Source organism: Echinops telfairi, unplaced genomic scaffold (assembly GCF_000313985.2).
Source record: "Echinops telfairi isolate 266 unplaced genomic scaffold, ASM31398v2 ScPeMD7_7469;HRSCAF=8507_1, whole genome shotgun sequence".
Classification (NCBI taxonomy): Eukaryota; Metazoa; Chordata; class Mammalia; order Afrosoricida; family Tenrecidae; genus Echinops; species Echinops telfairi.
The window spans coordinates 141,837,343-141,857,625 of NW_022111373.1; the positions used below are offsets into that span (position 1 = coordinate 141,837,343).

General features: G+C 46.0%; 1 protein-coding gene and 1 pseudogene across 1 annotated transcript in view; one reads left to right on the top strand and one right to left on the bottom strand.

Annotated features, from left to right (window-relative positions):
* CTNND2 (catenin delta 2) overlaps positions 1-20,283 on the top strand; it is an 840,020-nt gene that overhangs the window by 501,453 nt on the left and 318,284 nt on the right. The window lies entirely within an intron of this gene.
* Positions 10,295-10,955, bottom strand: LOC101655931 (annotated as a pseudogene).

The window sequence follows — 20,283 nt, forward strand, 5'->3', positions numbered from 1 at the left end:
TTTCATCAATTGAACAAATAGTTGTCTTTCAAAGTTCCTGGCACAGGCGAGTGAGTGCTTCCAGGGCTTTATTAGCTTGTTGAAGTATTTATATCAGCATTCCATCAATTCCTGGAGCCTGGTTTTGGCTAATGCCTTCAATGCAGTTGGGACTTCTTCCTTCACTATCTTTGGTTCTTGATCATATGCTACCTCTGGAAATGGCTGAATGTTGACTAAATTATTTTTGGTATGGTGACTCTGTGTATTCTTTCCTTATTCTTTTGATGCTTCCTGCATCATTCCCTATTTTGCCAGTAGAATCTTTTTATCTTGCAACTCGAGGGTTGACTATTCTCTTCAGCTCTTTCAGTTTACGATGAGCTGAGCATGTTCTTCGTTTTTTGGTTTTCTAAATCCAGACACATTTCATTATCATATTTCACTTTGTCTCCTCCACCTACCTTTGAAATAGTCTGCTCAGCTGGGTACTCACAGAACGCGTTACGGTCTTGGGAAACCACAGAATTAGTACTACCCCATCCTAGAGGTCACCATGAGTCAGAATGGTCTCATTGGAATTGAGATGAAGATATGGAACATAGATGCAATCACTGATGCCAAGAATAAAAGTCAGCTTGGTAAGACTTGTATGAAGTACTTTGGACTTGTAATCAGGAGGAAATTTCCCCTTGAAAAGGCATCATGTTGGTAAAGTAGAATGTCAATGAAAAAGAGAACGACCCTCAAAAGGATAGGTTGACACGTGGCTGCCCCACGGAGTTCAGAGGTAGTACCAGTTGTGAGCATGGTGCAGCAGTAGGCAAGGTTTCATTCGGTTGTACCCAGAGTTACTGGGATTCAGAACCTACGTATTGGCCTCAACAACTGCATAGCTTGTATGTGACTGCATGTGCATGTTGTTGTTGTTGGACACAGTCAAGTTGATTTTGACTTGTAGTGGCCCCGTGTGGCCGCCCGGAACTGTCCCATCTGGTGTGGGCTGTCATTTTTATGGAGGCAGGACACCAAACCTTGCTATCTGGGAGTCACTGTTGTTGGGTGCCCTTGAGTTACTTTCGACTCAGACGACACACTGGGTTCAACACCGTGACACCCTGTCCTCACAATTGTTGCTGTATTTGACCCCAGTGTTGCAACTACTCATGGGAGTTGCTAGGGGGGATTCTAACCACCAACCTCTCAGCAGCTGAGTGTTTACTTAACCATTTGTGCCACCAGAATGCCTCCTATGAGTATAGAATCTCTGTTTGCTTGTTGCTTGGTTGATCACCGTGCATTGTAACCACTGCAGCTTCTGCTGTCTGCCGTCAACAAAGTCAACTCCCGAATAACAGTGACCCCATGTGTTCACTCACTGTCATCAAGCCGATGCGTACTCACAGTGACCCTGTACGACCGGGTAGTCCTGCCTCTGGGCATTTCCAAGACTGGAACTGGGAGTAGAAAGTCCTGTCTTCCTCCCTGGGAGTAGCTAGTGGTTTCAAACTGCTGGGCTTATGGTAAGCAGCCCATTATGCCACCAGGATTCCTGACTTCATGTGTTAGAGAGCAGAAGTATTCCATGGGTCATGTTAGCGATAACTTTTATGGAAGCAGTTCACCAAGTCTTTCTCCCAGAGCCACTGGGTGGATTTGAGCCATTAGTATGCTGGAAAGCCTGTCTCTCTGCCCTGAATAGTGCCTTGAAGCTAATGAAATTAAATGGAACAGAACAGGAAAGAACCTATCAGAATGCATTTCATCTACTTTGTCAGGGATAACTTGTTTCCCTACTGCATCTCTGCATTCATACCTATGTGTGATTGGCTATTTGGAGCCGAGTTTCAGGGCCAGTATTCATAATGTTAAAATTGGTTAAAATTGGGGGTGGGGGTGGGGTTGACATCATAGTGGCCACAGAGATTAACCTATCCTTGCATTGTCATGAGATCATTTGTATTCTATTGCCAGCCACCCAAAGCACGCAGATCACTGCCTCCAAATGCATCCTGATGCTTTTTTTAAAAAAAGGACAGGTATTTTCCATATCCAGTTCCACATGGTGTTCACGCAGAATAGCTATTATTTGGTTATCCGCTTCTATCTTCTGGTTATTGTGGGTTTATTATCTGTTCTTTTAAGCTTTCTTGTAGCAATAAAGGCTAAGGATTGACTTGCTGTAATCCAATAATGCCACCCGAGGAACGCAGTAAGAGACATAGCCTAGCAGTCCAATGTTGAACATGATTTAGCGGAGAAAAGCTGATCCTCGCTAATGCTGTGCTGATGGGGCCGTGTGGAAGCAACAGTCCTGCATTTTTTATGAGCATCATGGAGGCAGTGGGCTCTGTGGAATAAAACTCAATCCAGTTAAAAACTTGATGCTCAAAACCAGGGGAATTCTCCCAGGCAAAACAAGACCCTGGGCAGAATTGTGTTGTTGTTGTTGTTGTTTTTTAACCATCTTGTTTTCCTTGAAATGTATGCTCAGATTAAGTGACCACAGTGCTCCTGACAAATTGCATCACTGTTACGTGGGTTGTTCACCAATTGTGTGAGTCCATTCTGGCTCCCAGTGACCCTCTAGCCATGGTCACTGGGCAGGAGATCTCAATGGGCAGTGCCTGCATTATGGAATGCTACCATCTCTGGGCCAGTGGATTAGTAGTTGGACTTTACAGCTTTAGCAATCATGGAAAGAGGGGAAAACCCTGTCGTGCTTGTACTTTTTGGTTTGGGGAAAATTACAAAACTAAAAAACAAACATAGTCCCACTCTAGGGCAGTTCTTCAAGAAGGAACTCATTCTGTTACTTCCACCAGGAGTGGGAAGCAGACTTGAACTTGATGGTTTGAGTAGACTTCAATCCAGGTCACCGTAGGATTTTCTTTCTAAGAAGGTGGGCAGGCTCTGTGAATTATACTCTCCACAAATGGACATCCATGTTTTAGTAACATGTCAGTTTTCTGAGGGGGGAGGTTTATCTAACTCAGGTTTCCCAGGCGTTAGCATCATCATACAACACAAGAAGCCATGTTTATTATTTCCCTGTTTTTGCTGTTTCGATTTCTGTGGGTAGGAGTGCCCAGCTCAACACTGTTCTGGCCATGCCTGCTTTGACTGATGTGATGTTCATGTGAATTTGCTGATGTGTCCAGTGTGTTTGGAGGGGCAGGGCTTACACCTGTAAAAATCATTCTGCAGGGATCCAAGGTGCAAGTCTAGAGAGGAATTCTGGCAACAGTTTCAAAAAGAGGCACCTTTGTTGTAAGTATCTTCCTTTATCCCAACTGTATATTGTGACGTCTTGTACACGCTAATCTTTGTGGAGACCAGGGGGGCCAGTTCTCTTGTATGGAACATTTCACCCTGTTGCCATCCAGTGTATGATGAGCCTGGTGTGATCCATTTGAACAACAGTTGCGGATGCCATGTGGATTTAGGTTGCAATGTGAAGTCCTGCTTAGGAGCAGGCCTGGTGGCATGGTGGTTACACACTGGGCTACTAACCGCAAGGCCCCCAGTTTGAAGCCACCAGTAGCTAAGTGGGTGAAAGACAAGGCTTTCTACTCTAGTAAAGAGTTAGAGTTTCATAAACCCAAAAGGGCAGTTCGACCCTGTCTTAAAGGGTCACCATGAGTCCGAATTGACCCAGTGGCATTAAGTTTCAGTTTGTAAGTAAATGAACAATGGACTTTGAAATGACCAGTTATAGTGTGGCCAAAATCGTCAATCCTGAGAAAATAATTGTCAAGCCTTTATGGCCTTACCTAACACCAAATAAATGTGAAACCAGAGGTATTCGGAGCCAAGGACTCTGAGCTGTTATGAAATGGTCCGCTTACATTTTATTAAAGCTAAGGAATAATTAAGGAGCCCTGGTGGTACCATGAGGCAAGATGATGGGCTGCTAACCACAAGGTCCGAGGTTCCAACCCACCAGCCACTCCTTATCAGAAAGATGAGCCTCTCTGCTCCCATCAAGCCTTCGAAACCCTAAGGAGCAGTTCTACTCGGTCGTCCCAGGTTGCTATGAGTCGGAATTGACTCAACAGCAGTGGGTTTGGGTTGTTTGAGAAAGAACAGCTGAAATCAGTGATTCCATGTGTGCTTCTAACATGCTTGGTGGACTTCTTAGGGTGGCAATTCCTGGCCTACTTTTCTTTATCCACTGTTCTGGGCTCCTTTAGGTTTGGGTCTTATCACATCCATTTTACAGTTGAGTCAATGGAGTCACAAGGAGGTGAGATACCCAGTGAGGTAGTTAGTTTATTGTGCCAACCTGGCCGATAAACACATGTGGGGTTCATTGAAGGGCGGAGGGATAAATGGCTCAGTGAGCCTCGCCTTTTGATTTCTCGGGTCTCTTGCTTTGTGATGGTCGCACCAGGGTGCAGCTTCCTTAGCAGTTCCCTGCTTCAGCTTGCAAGGCTGACTTCCTGCAAGACATCTCCAAGGAGAAGTCACATGGACCTACCCCGATGCAGCCCTGGGTGCTGGAGCAGCCGTGTGGAGACCCCTGCCCGCGCTGAGATGTTTACACATTCACTGACTCGGCTTTCCTCCTGCAGTCGGCATCATTGTGTCTGCTTTGTGAGATGGAGGAGGACTTTGTAGACTGCTGTTGGACATATGGGTTAATGGGTTGATTTTGGACTTGTGGGCTTGGGCAGCACTGGGTTGGAATGTTTTCTTGATGCACAGTTAACCTTTATATAAAACTCTCTCTTTTACATCAGTTTCTGTGGACTTGTTTCTCGAAAGTCCAGACTAATACACCCAGACTAAGGTCTCCTAGTCGGCAAGTTGAAGAACCTGAATTTAACCCTGGCTGGCTGGCTCCAGGGGCTAGGTGGTGTTTTTCAGTGCCCCATTTTGTTAAAAACAAAGAAGAGGAATGGAAGGAACATGAATGCAGTGGCTCAATGAGGACAGGCCAACGTGGTGCATCAGCCACCTGCCTGTGCCCAGGAAGTCTAATTGGGAAACCTCACCAGCAGCACCACAGTTTTGAAGGGTCTCAGCACACATTCCTCACTTATATGGAAGCCTTATTAGAAACAATGTCTAAGATGTACCCATGAGTTACAAGAAAGCAGTACAGATAGCATAACACACGGCCGGAGCCCTAAGTGGTCGAAGAACTGTCTGTCAAGAATAATGTAGCTGGTGAGTCTTCACGATCAAATCTTGATTAGGTTCAAATGGTGTGGCAATGCTTTCTGTGCATTTGCCGTGCCGCGTTTCACAGGGGCCTCTGGTTGACTGAGCAAAGTAATCCAGGAGCTGAAAGTCAGCCCACTCAGAATGACCCAGATGTATGGATTTTAAGTTCCTCATCTACACATGGGACCAGGACAAGTTTGAGACCCAGGAGACTCGTGTCCTGTCTGTGTCTCATAGGATCTTCGTGACTTGTCCCGAAGAGATAGAGAAGGCAATCTAGAACACCTTGCTCCATATAAGGTCCCTGAACCTCCCCTTCTGCCTTTGGCGTTTCCACAGGAGAAGTTAGGATTTCTGGGGTTTTGCGGTCACTGGTTTGGTCCTTCTCCTCCCTCTGTGGTTTTCTCAGGACAGCTTCAGTGCCTCATTCCTCCTAAGGCCCATGCTCTTTCACTGTGGGTGTCTTCCCTTTGAAGGCTGCAGGCCCAGAGGGTGAGATGTCGCTCATCCGTTCCTCTGGGTACCTGAGGAGACACATGTTGGATCTTCACACCAACAACACTGGGAAAACGTTAATGTGAACTCATTGCAATGGTTAATGTTTGGACAAAAGAGAGCGCGCTGGAGACGTTCCTAGCAGATGGGCCAGCGTCATTCCCAGCAGGACAAGTTTGCAATTCTTTGCAAAATCCATACTGTCTTGTGAAATTGTATGGTAGACACCTGCCCAGGCAGTGCTGGACCAATCCTATGATTCTTTCTCATTGGTCACCCATTTCTGACCAGGAAGCTCTAGAATGCAACTACTTCCTGTCTTTCAATTTTAATAAAATTCCTTAAAGGGTTTCATTGATCTTGCTCCCCCACCCCCACCCCATTGATGACTGGTGACATCTAGTGGTGACTGAACTCCAGCACTGAGATGATTAAAACCAAACTCACTGCTATGGTGTCAATGCTGACTCATAGCGCTTCCTGTGAGTTTCTGAAACTATAACTATTTACAGGAGTAGAAAGTCTAGTCTTTCTCCCGAAGAGCTTCTGGTGGTTTTGAATGTCCCACCATATGGATCACAGCCCAATAGATAACCACTACCCCACCGGGCCCCCTCCTGAGATGGTTAGCCGGTGGGAATGTTAGCATGGGCCAGTGAGTCCATTTCAACTCATTGAAGCCCTGTAGGGCAAGGTAGACAGGAAGCTGGTGGCATATTGGGATTGTGTGTTAGGCTGGTAACCCAAGGGCAGCAGTTGGAAACCACCAGCTGCTTGGAGGGAGAAGAATGGGATTCACTACTCCCGTAAAGAGTTCCCAGCTCAGAATCCCACAGGGGCAGGTCTACCCTGTCCTATAGGGCCGCTACAAGAAGGCATCCACTCACTGGCAGTGAGGGTGTGAGGGCAGAGTAGAAAGGCCCCGTAGTGTTTTCTAGACGGTCTTCTTTCTGGGAGTATAATCGCTAGGTCTTTTCTTCTGCAAAGTGGCCAGCAGGTCCAAGCCACTGACCTTTCCATTGGTAGATAAGTCCTTCACCAATACACCACCAGGGTTCCTGGCTCGGATCCAAAATAAACAATGGAAACAATGTTCACAGCTCAAACCAGACGGGTATTGAGGAGGTAAAATCCTATCACCACATGGCACTGGACAGTGCCTGTGCACCAAAGCCATCAGTACTTGTCCATGGGAAGCCCTGCCCCTCCTGGAGTGAATGCACATGGGAAGGTTCCAGAAGATTCCACCCCTTGAGAAGCCTGCTGTTCCAACCATTCTTCATGGAACATGGGTTGGGAACATGGAACATGGGAACATGTAGCGATGCACAAATCGGAGAGGTGTTTTTGTCTCTCCTCTGGGCATCCCCTGCGAGACTCTCCACATGGGAAGCCAACCCATTGTGGCAGCTTCATTATTGAAATAGATGCAGTGGAAATTATGCTCATTAAGCTGGAGTATAATTATAGACTAGAAAGATTCTTCTGCCGTCTGAACTGGATTGTTGTAGATAAATCGTGTGTTAACCCAATAATGTGCCACTCATTGCAAAGGTGAAGGCAAGGAAGAGACGCAGTCTGGTAGCTGACATCCTCCAGAGGCAGCTGTCTCAGCCACCTCTCTTGGCTGGGTGCAGGAACCCTGAAATCAGAGCTAGCCTGCTATTTGTCTTTGCTTTTCAACACAGCAATTATGGGTCCCACCGGTGACTCATGAACCCATTGAACTCCATTTGCCTGTGCCATTTATTCCATCAGAGAGTTCAATGTGGGGGCATGGTGCAACTCTGTGCCCTATGCTAAGTCTACATACGGAGTTAATGCTTGTTTATTAACATCAAAAGGTAATCCACTTTCGTGTGTATTTATGATGATTATGAAAATGAAGTGAGGATTTATTGTGCCAACTGATTTCTCTGTACACAGCAAGAGTTGTATTTGGGAGCGCTCCGCCATGTTTTGCTTAAAGTGAAAGCAAGCCCAAATGGTCTCATGCCTTTTGTTTCAAAGTTGTGGATTCATGGGATCTGAGAAGCAATTGTGGCATACTGCCTTTTAGGAGTCTAGGAATTTTTGTGCTGGATTTATGGTTCTCCTTTATCAGCTCAAGATTTCCGGAGTCTGTCAGGAAGCTGGGTCCTTGCCTAGTGCTGCTGTAGCAGAGGTTTTCCAAGCAGAGGGTGGGAAGGGGTGACCACGCCTTTTCTTGCCATTTGGGGAAGGTAAAAATTCACATCAGGGTTTGGGTGTCGCTGATTCCTTCTTTGTTGAAGTTCTCTGGTTGCCATTGCCTCCATCTGTAGTCCGTGAGTGTGTGTGTGTGTGTGTGTGTGTGTGTGTGTGTGTGTGTGTGTGTTTCGGTGCACAGTCTGCTCATGCTATTAGTCAAGAGGTGATTAGGTCAAGGATGGATGTGGCCTCATTAAGCAAACCAAGAAACTTCGATACCACAAGGGGATTGCATCCACAGGCTAGGAGTCCGGAACATATTTGGGGAGGGGGTGCACAAATCTAGAGGACATCAGGGTTCATCAATTAGAGGGGCAGCAAAAAAGGAGGAAGACCCTCAACTAGATGGATGGACACAGTGGCTGCAATGATGGGTTCAAACATAAGAACAATGTTGAGGATGATCCAGGACTGGCTAGTGTTTGTTGTACATAGAATTGTTATTAATTGGAATCAACTGGGTGGCACCTAGCGACAGTAACAACACAATTCAGTTAGCACCAGTTTATTTCTTGCATGCATAGTCTAGCGCCTCCTGCATCAATGAGATGAACCTGCATGTGTATGAGGAGGTCTCAGAACATTTGTGGAAAACTAGCACTGAAAGCCCATTGAACACTTCCATGATGGTCTTTCAGTTTTCTAGTTAAACATCTACTGATATTGAGTGTTTTTCAACTCATTCAAGAGGTCCAATGTCCATGCGTCCTCCAAGCAGATGGTTTGACACCCAGTCCAGTGTCACTAAGAGTTTGAAGAATTCTCCCATTATTAAAAGATGCAGCAAAGCACAATTACCATAGTAACAACACAGAGACCTCAAGTAGGTAGCTTGAGAGAATAGATGATTTTCTCAACAGTTCAGGAGGTAAGACGTCTGAACTCAAGGGAATTCCTTCTTTGTTATGTCATTCTCCACGGTTGCTGTAGATCCTATCCAGTTGATGTAGACCCATTGCAACTCCACATAACTAATAACTAAACTGCCTCATGGGGTTTCCCTCGTTGTAATATGTATAGGAGCAGATCACCTGGTCTCTCTTCTGTGGATGATGTAGGTGGGTTCAAACCACCAACCTAAGTAGAGCAGCCCAAGCCATAGCCATTATGGTCAGTCACTACCATCCTTAGCATTCCTGAGCTGCATCTGACCTCATACCATGCTTGCCTCACCCATGTCTCTGTGTTTGTTTATATAACTCAGAAGTGATTATGTTTAGGATCCCCTCAACTGTGATATGCCTTCAACAGATTGGCTGATACCATTATAATAGATTGTATTCTGGATCGGGATGATATCACATCACCTGTAAGGTAATTATTACATGACATCACATCACACATAGGGTGCTTGTGATAGGTTACATTACATCCAAATACAAGTAGTTAGGACTCCACCACATATTTTGAGGGTGTGCAATATAATCCAAAAAGGAGCTCAGGTGACAATGTCTGGTAAGCACTGGGCTGATAGCCACAAGATTGGAGGTTCAAATTCTCCAGCAGCTCAATAGAATAAAGATGAGGCTGCCTGATCCTACAAAGATTGACAGCCTTGAAACCCCCACTATGAGTAAAAATCAACTTGTTGACAATGGGTGGGGATTAGGTGTAAAATAAAACATAGGATTTGATGTGGTGTACAAGCTTCCTCTATACATTATATTGAGAATCTCTACAGCACAATTACACTCCCAAATGAAGAAATAGATGCTATGTGTCACCACCATTTGCTCTTTCTTCTCCTGTTAGAGGACTTTGAAGAAAATCGGGAACCCTGGTGGTGTAGTGGTTATAAGTTGGGCCATTAACCACAAGTGCAGCAGTTAGAAACCCTGAGCCATTCTGTGGGAGAAAGACGAGGCTTTCTACTCCTACAGACTGGCAGTTTCAGAACCCCGCGAGGGTTGTGCCCTGCCTTATAGCATCACTGTGAGTCTGAATGGACTCGATGGGGTGAATTTTGAGTTAAAGGTATTGTTAGGTGGTGTCGAGTTGATTCCACCTTAATGTACAACAGAAGGATACCGTGCCTGGTCCTGAACCATCCTCATAGTTAATTGTTCTATGTTAGAGCCCATTACTGCAGCCTCTGTCTCAGTCCACCTGGTCTAGGGCCTTCCTCTTTATTGCTGCCCCTCTGTTTTACTGAATGTGATGTCCTTCTCCAGGAAGTGGTCTCTCCTGTCATGTCCAAAGTATGTGAGATGTCTCACCATCCTTGCCTCTAAGGAGCATTCTGGCTGTACTTCTTCCAAGACAGATTTGTTTGTTCTTTTTTTTAGACGTTCTATGTATGTCTGAGGTTTATTTGTGGGGCAGAACCCCAAATGCAGGCACTTGGAGCCCCGCGGAAGACCACCTGCATGGTCTTTGGGAGAATGATATACCATGGTCTGCAGGTCCCCCGTCCTCGGTGTGCCTACATTCTGGCATGGGAGGCCGCAGGCACAGGGCCCATCCACTTCTCTCCCAGGAGGAACACCAGCAGCTCCATGCAATCTGAGGCAAACAGCATGTGAGTCTGCCCATCCACGTGGGCTGTGGTCAGGGGTAGCCTGAAGGCCTCATGCTTGCAGGTGGCCTCTATGCTCTCCTTAAGCTGGTTCCTCACTTTGGGGGAGGGTATCTTTTCCAGAATCCCTTGGGCTTGTTCTCGGGACATCCCAGCCTTCTCTGAAGCCACCAATGTCTTCATCCCTGGACCAGACACACATCCACAGCTCTCAAGGCATCTTCTCCAGCATCTCGGGGCACTCCAGGTGCACAGCCGTCAGGGACCGCATGGCCAACAGGCTCCCTTTTTCAAGGATTACAGCCAAGAAATCCTTGGGGAAGGAGATGGGGACCTGGTAGTGCTCCCGCAGGTTCTTGAGGTCTCTGGCCAAGTACTGCCCTTTGCGGGGAAGCAGGGCGGGGGGCTTGTTTCCACTGTCCTTCATGATCCCTGAGATGAGGCACGGACAAAGATGCAGGTCCATGTTCCATAGGTGCTGGTAGCAGCATCAAGTCTGGAAACTCAGCCGCGAATAAGGGAGCAGCACGTCGTAGAAGAGCTCCAGGGTCCGCAGGAAGGGCCCCATGCTGCGCGCTGCCTGGTCTGAAGGTTAAGGCCCATGTGTCTGTTCTTCGGACAGTCCATGGTGCTTTCCATATTCTTTGCCACCGCCATAAGAAGAAGTAAAAGAAAGGAAGTCAATGTGCGCCTCAATATTCCTTTTGGTTTTCTAGCTGATAAATTAGAAGAATTTCTTTAATTCGGGTTTTACGCCTAGATCGTTTCAAACATTGAAAGTGAATTATTAGTTTGGATTTTCATTTGAATGGCATACATCTTTTTTGACACATTTTGGTTTCTTTTTGTTTGTTTTTAGAATATTTACTGCATTTTTTTTCTTTTTCTGCATAGCACATCCTATGTTTAGCTGATTCTGCTAATGTGAATTGTAAAACGGCATGGCTGCCACTGTGCACTGTGCTTGTGGACCACACAGAGAAAACTGTCTGTCCAGGGCTAAGGAGACCCATGTCCTCTCAGAAAAGGGAAATTAGATAACTGGGAAGCCTTCAGAAGGCTAAGGTAAAGCCAATCGACTGATGCTACAGGAACACAGTGTGGCGTTAATCTAAAAAGGAAAATTAGAGTAGAGTCTTTCTCAAACAGGAGTGCCCCTGCTAGAAAAACGGTTATTTTTGTCGTGCGCACAGTATATGAGCCAGTACCCATTCCCATCAAAGTTGATACCAACTACTGGCAACCCCGATGTGTCAGAACAGAACTGTGTCCCGTGAGGCGCCCGTCCTGTTTTCAGTGGCTCTCTGTTCTAGATGGCCAGGCCTTGTTTGGTTCCAAGGCTTCTCTAGGTGGACTTCCACTTTCAATCTTTCGATTAGCAGTTGAGCGAGCTAACTACTCGCACCACCCATACACTCCTATTGTTGCTGTTAGATACCTTTGGGTTTGCTCAGGCTTAGAGACACCCCCGTGATGATAATGAACTGTGATTTAAATATGTAATGCCTGGATGAAGCTTAGCACCTCCGTTTCATGATTAATTCAGAACTGTTAACATAAGGTTTTAAACTTCACTTCGTTACCTAACCTTGCAGGTGTGGGTAGTTATTGAGTGTTTGAATGATGTATCATCCCATTATTTCAACTTCACTTCAGCGTTTGTTAATGGGTTTCCTTTGCTTTAATTCCAACTGACAGCCAACAGCCCTCTGTGGGTCAGAGTAGAACGGTGCTCACGGGCTTTCCTGTGAAGTTTTGTTTTGTTTTTTCATTTTGGAAATAGAGCACCATGCCTTTCTTCCAAGGTACCCATGGGCACCCTCAAATCTTCAATCTTCCAGTTGGCAGCTGCATGCATTTATTAACTGTTTACATCACGAATGGCTCTATGCCAACTTGGTGTTAGTGCCACCGCGTTGGTTCTGACCCTGCACACAACACAAAACACTGCCCAGCCCTGGACCATCCTCACCATTGTCCTGTGCCTGAGCCCATGGTTGCAGCCACGGTGTCCATCCATCTCCTAGAGGGTCTTCCTCTCTTTTGATGTCCCTCTACTTGACCAAGCATGACGTTATTTGTGTTAGTTCACTTTGACTAGAGAAACAAATCCAGAGACACTCGTGTGTAAGAGAGAGCTTTGTATCAAAGAGCCTCTGTATATTGAGAAAATATTCCAGTGTAGACCAGATCAAGCCCATAAGTCCAATGTTAGCCCACATGCCTGATGATAGTCCATAAACTCCTCTTTAGACTCATGCAACACATGCAAAGATGGTGAAGGCAGGAAGATCCCCGGCTGGTGGGTGGAAAGTCCTGTGGATCCAATGGCAGTGGACGGATCTCCAAGGCTCTGGTGGCCATCAGCATGGCTCCATGTGGCTTGTCAACAAGAATGTCAAGCAGAGAGAGAGTGTGAGACAGAGTTCCCAGAATCCTCATGAGAAGGCCACGGCACATGGAGTGATGATCAGGCCGTGACCCGATTGACAGGCCAGACTTCACCCCTTCATTCTTTTATCAAGTTGGTATGAAATTGTGTCACTACCACATCCTTCTCCAGGGACTGTCAGCACATAGGAAGAAACAATCCAGAGCCCACTTACAAGTATAATGAATAAGCCCTTTGGACTCCCAAGTTCGACTTCCTGTTGTATTAAGCAACACTTGATATAGGTGGGAATTCCCAAGACTTGCAGTCATGGGACATTGTCTGCACAAACCTATAGCTGCCCCAGAGCCTCAGGGACACAGGTGTCCAGGCAATGCCCCTAGGACATTTCGCCCTCCAGAGCTGGAGTCACTAACAAATGGCCCTTGTCCAGCAGGATCTGAGACAGACCCCTAAGAGGCTGCTTACTGTCTGAGAAAGCAGCCAAACAAAAGTGCTAAGTAATTCCGTCCCTCGGAGGGTTAACGGGCTTCTCAGCTGGTGGATTTTATAACTGGTTATTTGTCAGTCTCGATTGCAAACCTCCCAGGAGAACACGGGGAGCCTGCCAGGCCCTCAGCCCTGTGTCAGGATGCAACAAATAACAAATAAGTGTTTTGTCAGCAGGGTCCCGGAGAGGCACTCCCGGAATATAAAGTAGCACAGCCTGCCCCACTGATCCTGCTCAGGGAAGTAACAAGAGTTGCAGCCTGGATCAACTTAAGATCCAGCAGAGAGTTGGCTGGTCAGTACCACTGTCTCTAGTACTTATGGTCCCGTTTTGTGTCCATAATAAGGGACATCATTTTAGTTTTCCTTGTTAGAGGGGAGTGTTAGGGATTGAACTGGCCCCACTACCCACGATACATGCACACATATATATCTCCTAACCCCTGTATTGGTGAGTGTGATTTTGTTTGTAAATGTTGTTGTTGTTAGGTGCCATAGAGTTGGTTCCACCCCTAGAGGCCTTATGTAAACACAACAAAATACTGCCCAGTCCTACAACACCCTCACAATTGTCCCTATGCTTGAACCCATTGTAGCAGCCATGGTGCCAACCCATCTCCTTGAGGGCCTTCCTCCATGCTGCTCCCTGGCACTTTACCAAATGGAATGCCCTTCCCCAGGCACTGGTCTGTCCTGAGAACATGCCCCACATATGTAAGACTAAGTCTTGCCATCCTTGCCTCTGAGGAACTTACTTACTCCCTCCAATAAAGAGCCGTTCGTTCTTTTATGGTACTTTCAATATTCTCCAGCGCCACTATTCACATGCATTAATTCCTCCTCAATGTACATAGGGTCTTTCAAAACAACAGGGATCAGCTCATTGAAAGAGGTCATGCTGGAGCAAGGTGGGTAAGTATCACTTCTCGGTGGTGTCTTATAAAAGAGGAGGGAGGAGAGACACAAAGGCAGAGTCACACATGGGGGAAGAAAGGCACCCCACGAAGATGTATCTACAAACAATCAAGGAACACCAATGTCTGAGGTAGCTACCGGAAGCGGAGGTAGAAGTATGGACAACTTCCTGTCTGCAGCAGCCAGCAAGCTGAGGAAAAAGGATGCACCATTTCCTCTCTCCGAAGAAGGAATCAACCCAACCGGTACCCGGATTAGAATTGGAGCTTTGAATCTCCAGGAGATGGCTACTAAAAAGCACTGCTCTTATAGGCCACCACATTCCTGGTGTTGGTCGTGGAAGCCCTAGGAAACAAAGGCATGGAGGAAATGACCCCAAATCTTCTTTTGGTCAAGAAGATATTTTAAGTCCTTACACTTGTTGGCATGACTCTACCATCTGGAAAGGTCCGTCCCTTCCTCTGACATCGCCTTGCATACGCACAGGCAGACTCGCTCTTCCAAGATATGGGTGGTGATGACATGCCCTGGGGTTGGCTGAAGTTACAGCTATTCAGCATTAATGTTATACCCTTTATACACATTAATTCTTCAACTGCTAATTCTCCTTTTATACTTACCAATTACACTTGAATTTCATGTTCCTTGTTTAATGGCTGCCAGTAAAATCATAATCTTTGTCACCTTGATTTTCCAGAACATTCATTGCACTTTTACTGTTCATTAAAAACACATACATGAAATTAAAAATATGACATTACCCCCCACAATAATTGTATTGCTTTCTCATTGGTTTTTCTTGTGGAGTATATTTTTAAACCCCTATTCTTAGTGGATAAGCCAGACCTATTAGAAGATATACTGATTTTTAAATGGGTCATTATTTCACACAGTACAGGGATAATTTGTTATTTAAATCACTTCAGGTACTAAGCCTTAAAAACAGGTTAACCTCCAGGAACTTGGTTTGTAATTTTAACCCTCTCTACATGGCTCTCTGGAGAAAGAGGAGGCAGTCAGCCCTCGGAAAGATACAGCCTCAGAAACCCAAAGGCACTGTTCTACCCTGTCCCAGAGGACAGAGTGAGTCAGAATTGACTTGTTGGTTGTTGGCTTGATTTTTGCATGAGTCTTGTGCTGGTTTTGTTTCCAATTATCATTGTTTGCCTGCTACATATATTTCTTCCCCATATTTTTCTCTTCACCGTTACCTATAGATGTATCTATATCTGTATCCCTACAAGGGCCCCTTTAAAGATCTGTGTCAGAGCCAGGATGTCACTTTGAGGACTAGGGTGCACCTGACCCAAGCCATGGCATTTTCATTCACCTCTTTTGCATATGAATGTTGGGTATCAAATAAGGAAAACCACAGAACAGTTGATCCATTTGAGTTATTGTGCTGGTGAGGAATATTGTAAGTGCCATGGGCTGCCAAAAAGAACAAACTGATCTACGATGGAATAAATAGGCCGGAATGCTACCGATGAGCTAGGGGGGTGAGATTGTGTCTCATGTACTTTAAACATGATATCGGGAGAGGCCAATTCCTTGACAAGATAGACTGCTACAGTGGCTGAAGCAATGGGATTCAACATAGTAATTGTGAGAATGGTGCAGGACCAGGGAGTGTTTCATTCTGTTGTATGTAGGGTCTCCATGAATTGGGATTGACTCAATGAAACCTAACAACAATATCAAGGAACCCTGGTAGCCTCATGCGTTACACATTGCCAGCTAACTATACAGTCAGTGGTTCAAACCCACCAGCCACTCCAAGAGAGAACGATGAGGCTACCCACTCCTGGAAAGATCCACGGCCCTGGGAAACCCCAAAGAGCAGTTCTACTCTGCCCTGCGGGTCGTTGTGAATCAGAATTGACTGGAGGGCACTGGGGGTAGGGGTCAGGAGCAGCAGGTGAGGACGGGGAGAAGAGAAAGTGGTGGGACCTCTTGGATTTCTTCCTAAACCAGCCACAGCCACCAGCACAGATGTTTATTTGGGGTCGTTACAGGATTCCTATCTTCTTTCAATATTTTAGTTGTCACACACACTCAAAGTTTAAAAGAAGGATTTCTATAAGCAAAGATGCTGAGTCATACATGTACTGGGAATAGAAAAAGAAAGTACTGTAATAGATAGGCATCAGATTGCCAATCAGCCAGTCTTTTTTTCTTCTCAAGAAAACCAAAAGGGAGGGAAGCAAAAAGACGTGGCACGTTGTTAGGAAGGCTGCCCATCAGATCGGTGGATGATGGCAACAGCTAAATGCTCAACTAGTTGCTGCAAGGTTGGCAGTTGTTGGAAACCACCCAGTGCCACATGGGCAAGCAGACTTGGTGATCTGCCTCTAAAAGGTCACAGCCGAGAACTCCCTACAGTTCAGTCCTACTCTGCCCAGGAGTTGAAATCAGCTGGACAGCTGCCAGCAACAGCCCCACGTGACCTAGAGGGAATGCCCGCTGACACCATGGAAATGCACCTTGGGCAAAACGGGAACACAGCTTAACAATCACCTCGTGTCTTTGGCTTTTTATTACTTACTTTCTAAGACATTGAATAAGATAGACTGTAGAGGAATAGATGCATCTGAATTGTGTTGCAAGAGAAGAATATTGAAAGAACTTGTAAAAGAAGAAACAGATCAGTGTTGGAAGAAGTAAGGCCAGAGTGTTTAAGGGCAAGGATGGCAAGACTTCGTCTTACATACTGTGGATACACTGTCAGGAGAGAGCAGTCCGGGAGAAGGACAGCATGCTTGGTAAAGTGGAGGGTCAGCAAAAGTGGAAGGCCCTCAAGAAGATGGAGTGACACGGTGGCTGTATCCAGGGGCTCAGGCACAGGAACGTTGTGGGGATGGTGCAGGACAACGGTGTAGTGTTTTGTTCTGTTGTGGATAGGGTCACTTTGGGTCGGAACGTACTTGACGACACCTCACAGCAACATTTCCCAAGCAGCAGACACATCACTGCCTTTTCTCTTGAGCGTCATGGTGATCACCTTCTTTCCATCTTCTTCACACACGTGGAATCACTTTCCACAAACCCAAGAGTTTAAAAAAAAAAAAGTTAATTGCTATTATTCCTACTCTTTTCACTAAATAATAAATAAATACCACCTTTGTTTAGGAACACCATGAAAATGGTCTACAAAAGTGAAACTTGCCAAGAGGGGCCACTGTACATCATTCATAATGAAACTGAGAACCCGATTCTCTTGTTAATGAGGAGGCACTGGAACCAGGAAGTCTCTCCAGCTTTGGGATTGTCCTATGTGACCTTCAAGTATTGGCTTCCCCAATGGTGTCAGACTATTCTCTTGGAAAGGGTCATTGCAGGGGTAAGGACTTCTAAAGTTTTGAGGTTGACCAGATCAAAAACAAGTGTTTCATTAGGTAAATTTGCTGCCCAAGACCTCTGTAGAGTATTGAAAAGCAAGGATGTTACTTTGAGGAATCATGTGTGCCCAGCCCAAGCCATTGTATTTTCAATTGCCTCCTATGCATGTGACTGTTGGACTTTGAATAAGGAAGACTAAAGAAAACTTAATGCATTTGAATGATGGTGTTGGAGAAGAAAGCACCATGGACTGCTACAAGAACAAACGAATCTGTCTTGAAAAAAGTGCAGCCAGAGTGTTCCTCAGAGGAAAGGATGGTGAGACTTCATCTCAAGTACTTTGGCCATGTTGTTAGGAGAGACAGTGCCTGGAGAAAGACCTCATGCTTGGTAATGTGGAGGAGCAGAGAAAGAGAAGAAGGGCGTCAAGAAGATGGATTGACATAGTGGCTACAACAATGGGCCCAAGCATGGGAACAATGGTCAGGATGGTGTTGTGCTTACGGTCGCTATGGATTGGAACCAACTTGATGGTACCTAACAACAGATAGATGCCACCTTGTTGCTAAGGAGGGACAGGAAAGGAGAAGGGGCTCAGAGCCATCCTTTCTGAGAGCTAGCAGCCCGGCCAGCTCCCAGCAACTCCTGGGCCATGTGTTTGTCCTCATTCTAGCCTGTGGACTTGTGAAGATGGAGCATCGCATCGGTGCTGGGCTCCCCAGTGGGAAAGGTTTTGCATTGCAATGGTGTGTGGAGGTTATTAGAAGAAACCCATTAAGATTCAAGTGAGAGCCCTGCTTCCTGCCATCACTGGGTGCCTGGAAGCTGTGCTAAAAGCATCTGACTTTCCGAGCAAACTGAGTTTGATTGAGATACCAGCTCAGTTGAAGAGCATTATTCTTCCCAGGAACATACGGATTGATAAGATTCCACCCGCACTCTTCTGTGGTGGAAGGAGACCTGCCAGGATAATGGGAGCCTGGAGATCTGGATCGAGAGAGCCATCTGGTACTGGGTCTCTCAGGTACATTTTGTTTTGCTTTTTAAATAGGAACACAAACTGCAGAGCTGACTGCAAGAAGCAAAGTGAAGTAGTCACCGCCTCCTTCACTTAATTTGGCGTATTGAGCACCGAGAAGGGACTGGAGGCCCTTAGTGGCACCCGTGGCTAAGTGTTCCACTGCTCATGGAAAGGTTGTTGGTTTGGGATCTGGGACAAAGTGATTCTAAAGAAAGGCCTGGAGATCTCTGACTGAAAGGTCATGGAGCAGGTCTCCTGGGACACACGTGGGGGTCACCAGGATCTGAATGAACTCAGGAGGGACTGGTTTGGCTGAGTTAGGACTGTAGAAGCCCTACCTTCTGCTCTCTGGCTCCCCTTGTGGCGTGTCATCTGTGTGCAACACAGCATGGGAGGCGCAGAGAGCTTGAAGGCAGGTGAGCATGACATACCCCATGCTCAGTGGAGCTCACACTCCTGGAGGAAGCTACCCCTGAGCGATTGCAGGAAAGAGAACAATTTCAATGCAGAGAACACTGACTTGCCACTAGAGAGGCCAGAGGCATTTCCACAGTATCAGGAACTCGCCAGCATGTTCTCCTCCCTGGTCTGCACACAAATGGTATTTAACTAAGTCAACACACCCACAGCAATGGGCCCAAACCTGAGAGCAATCATGAGGATGGCGCTGGATCGGACAGTGTTTTGTCCCATTGTACACTGAGTCAGAACTGACTTGACCACACGTGACAACAGCAACAGCAGAAGCCGACACACTTACCTACCCTCTGGTTATGAGCAACATAGTTTGGACAGCTATGGACCCTTCAATCGAGCCAGTATCTGCTGGGCAGGCAGGTGGGGATGGAGCTAAGTGTACAAAGAAGAAGATGACACTTGTTGGTGCGTGTATTATTGTCTAGGTGCTGTTGAGTTGATTGTGTTTCATAGGGACTCCTTGTGGCCCAACAGAACTGCCCCCTTGAGTTTACTAGGCTTTAATGTTTATGGGAGTAGATAACTATGTTTTACAGCCATGGAGCCCCTGGGTAGGTTCAAACCACCAGCCAACTGTTTAACAATCACCTGCTTAACATTTATGCTATCAGGTTGGGGACCCCAAAAAGAGCTCACTCTGGCACAAGGGGAGCACCGGAAGTCCACAGAACAAGCAGTGAAGTAAGAGTAGGGGATGATGGCTTCTCGTTCTAAGCTGGTGTCATGTAGATCCCAACCAGACTCATGGCAGCCCGGTGCTGTACAAAGCACCATGTCCTTCTTCAGAGACTGTTCCTGTCAGATAACATTTCAAAGTACAAAGTCCATGGGATATCCAGTGTTCTTTACCAATGCCATAATTCAAATGCATCAATTATTCATCAGTGTTCTGTATTCATTGTCCAGCTGTCTCTTGCATATAACCTCACTTTTAATGACCATTTGCTTTCTTCATGAATGATGGTCTTGATGTCTTCCTACAGCTCATCAAGTCTTCTGTCATGAGCGTTCAGTGTGTCAAATCTGCTCTTGAGATGTTCTCAAAATCCAGGTGGGATAGACTCAAGGGCATATTTTGGATCTCCTGGATTTGTTTTTATTTTCTGCAGCTTTATCTTGAACTTACATATGAACAATTGATAAAAGTCTGTTCCACAGTCAGCCACTAGACTGATTTTAGCGGCTGATATTGAGCTTCTCCATCACATCTTCCCACAGATGTAGTCCATTGGATTTCTTTGAATTTCATCTGAAGAAGTCCAT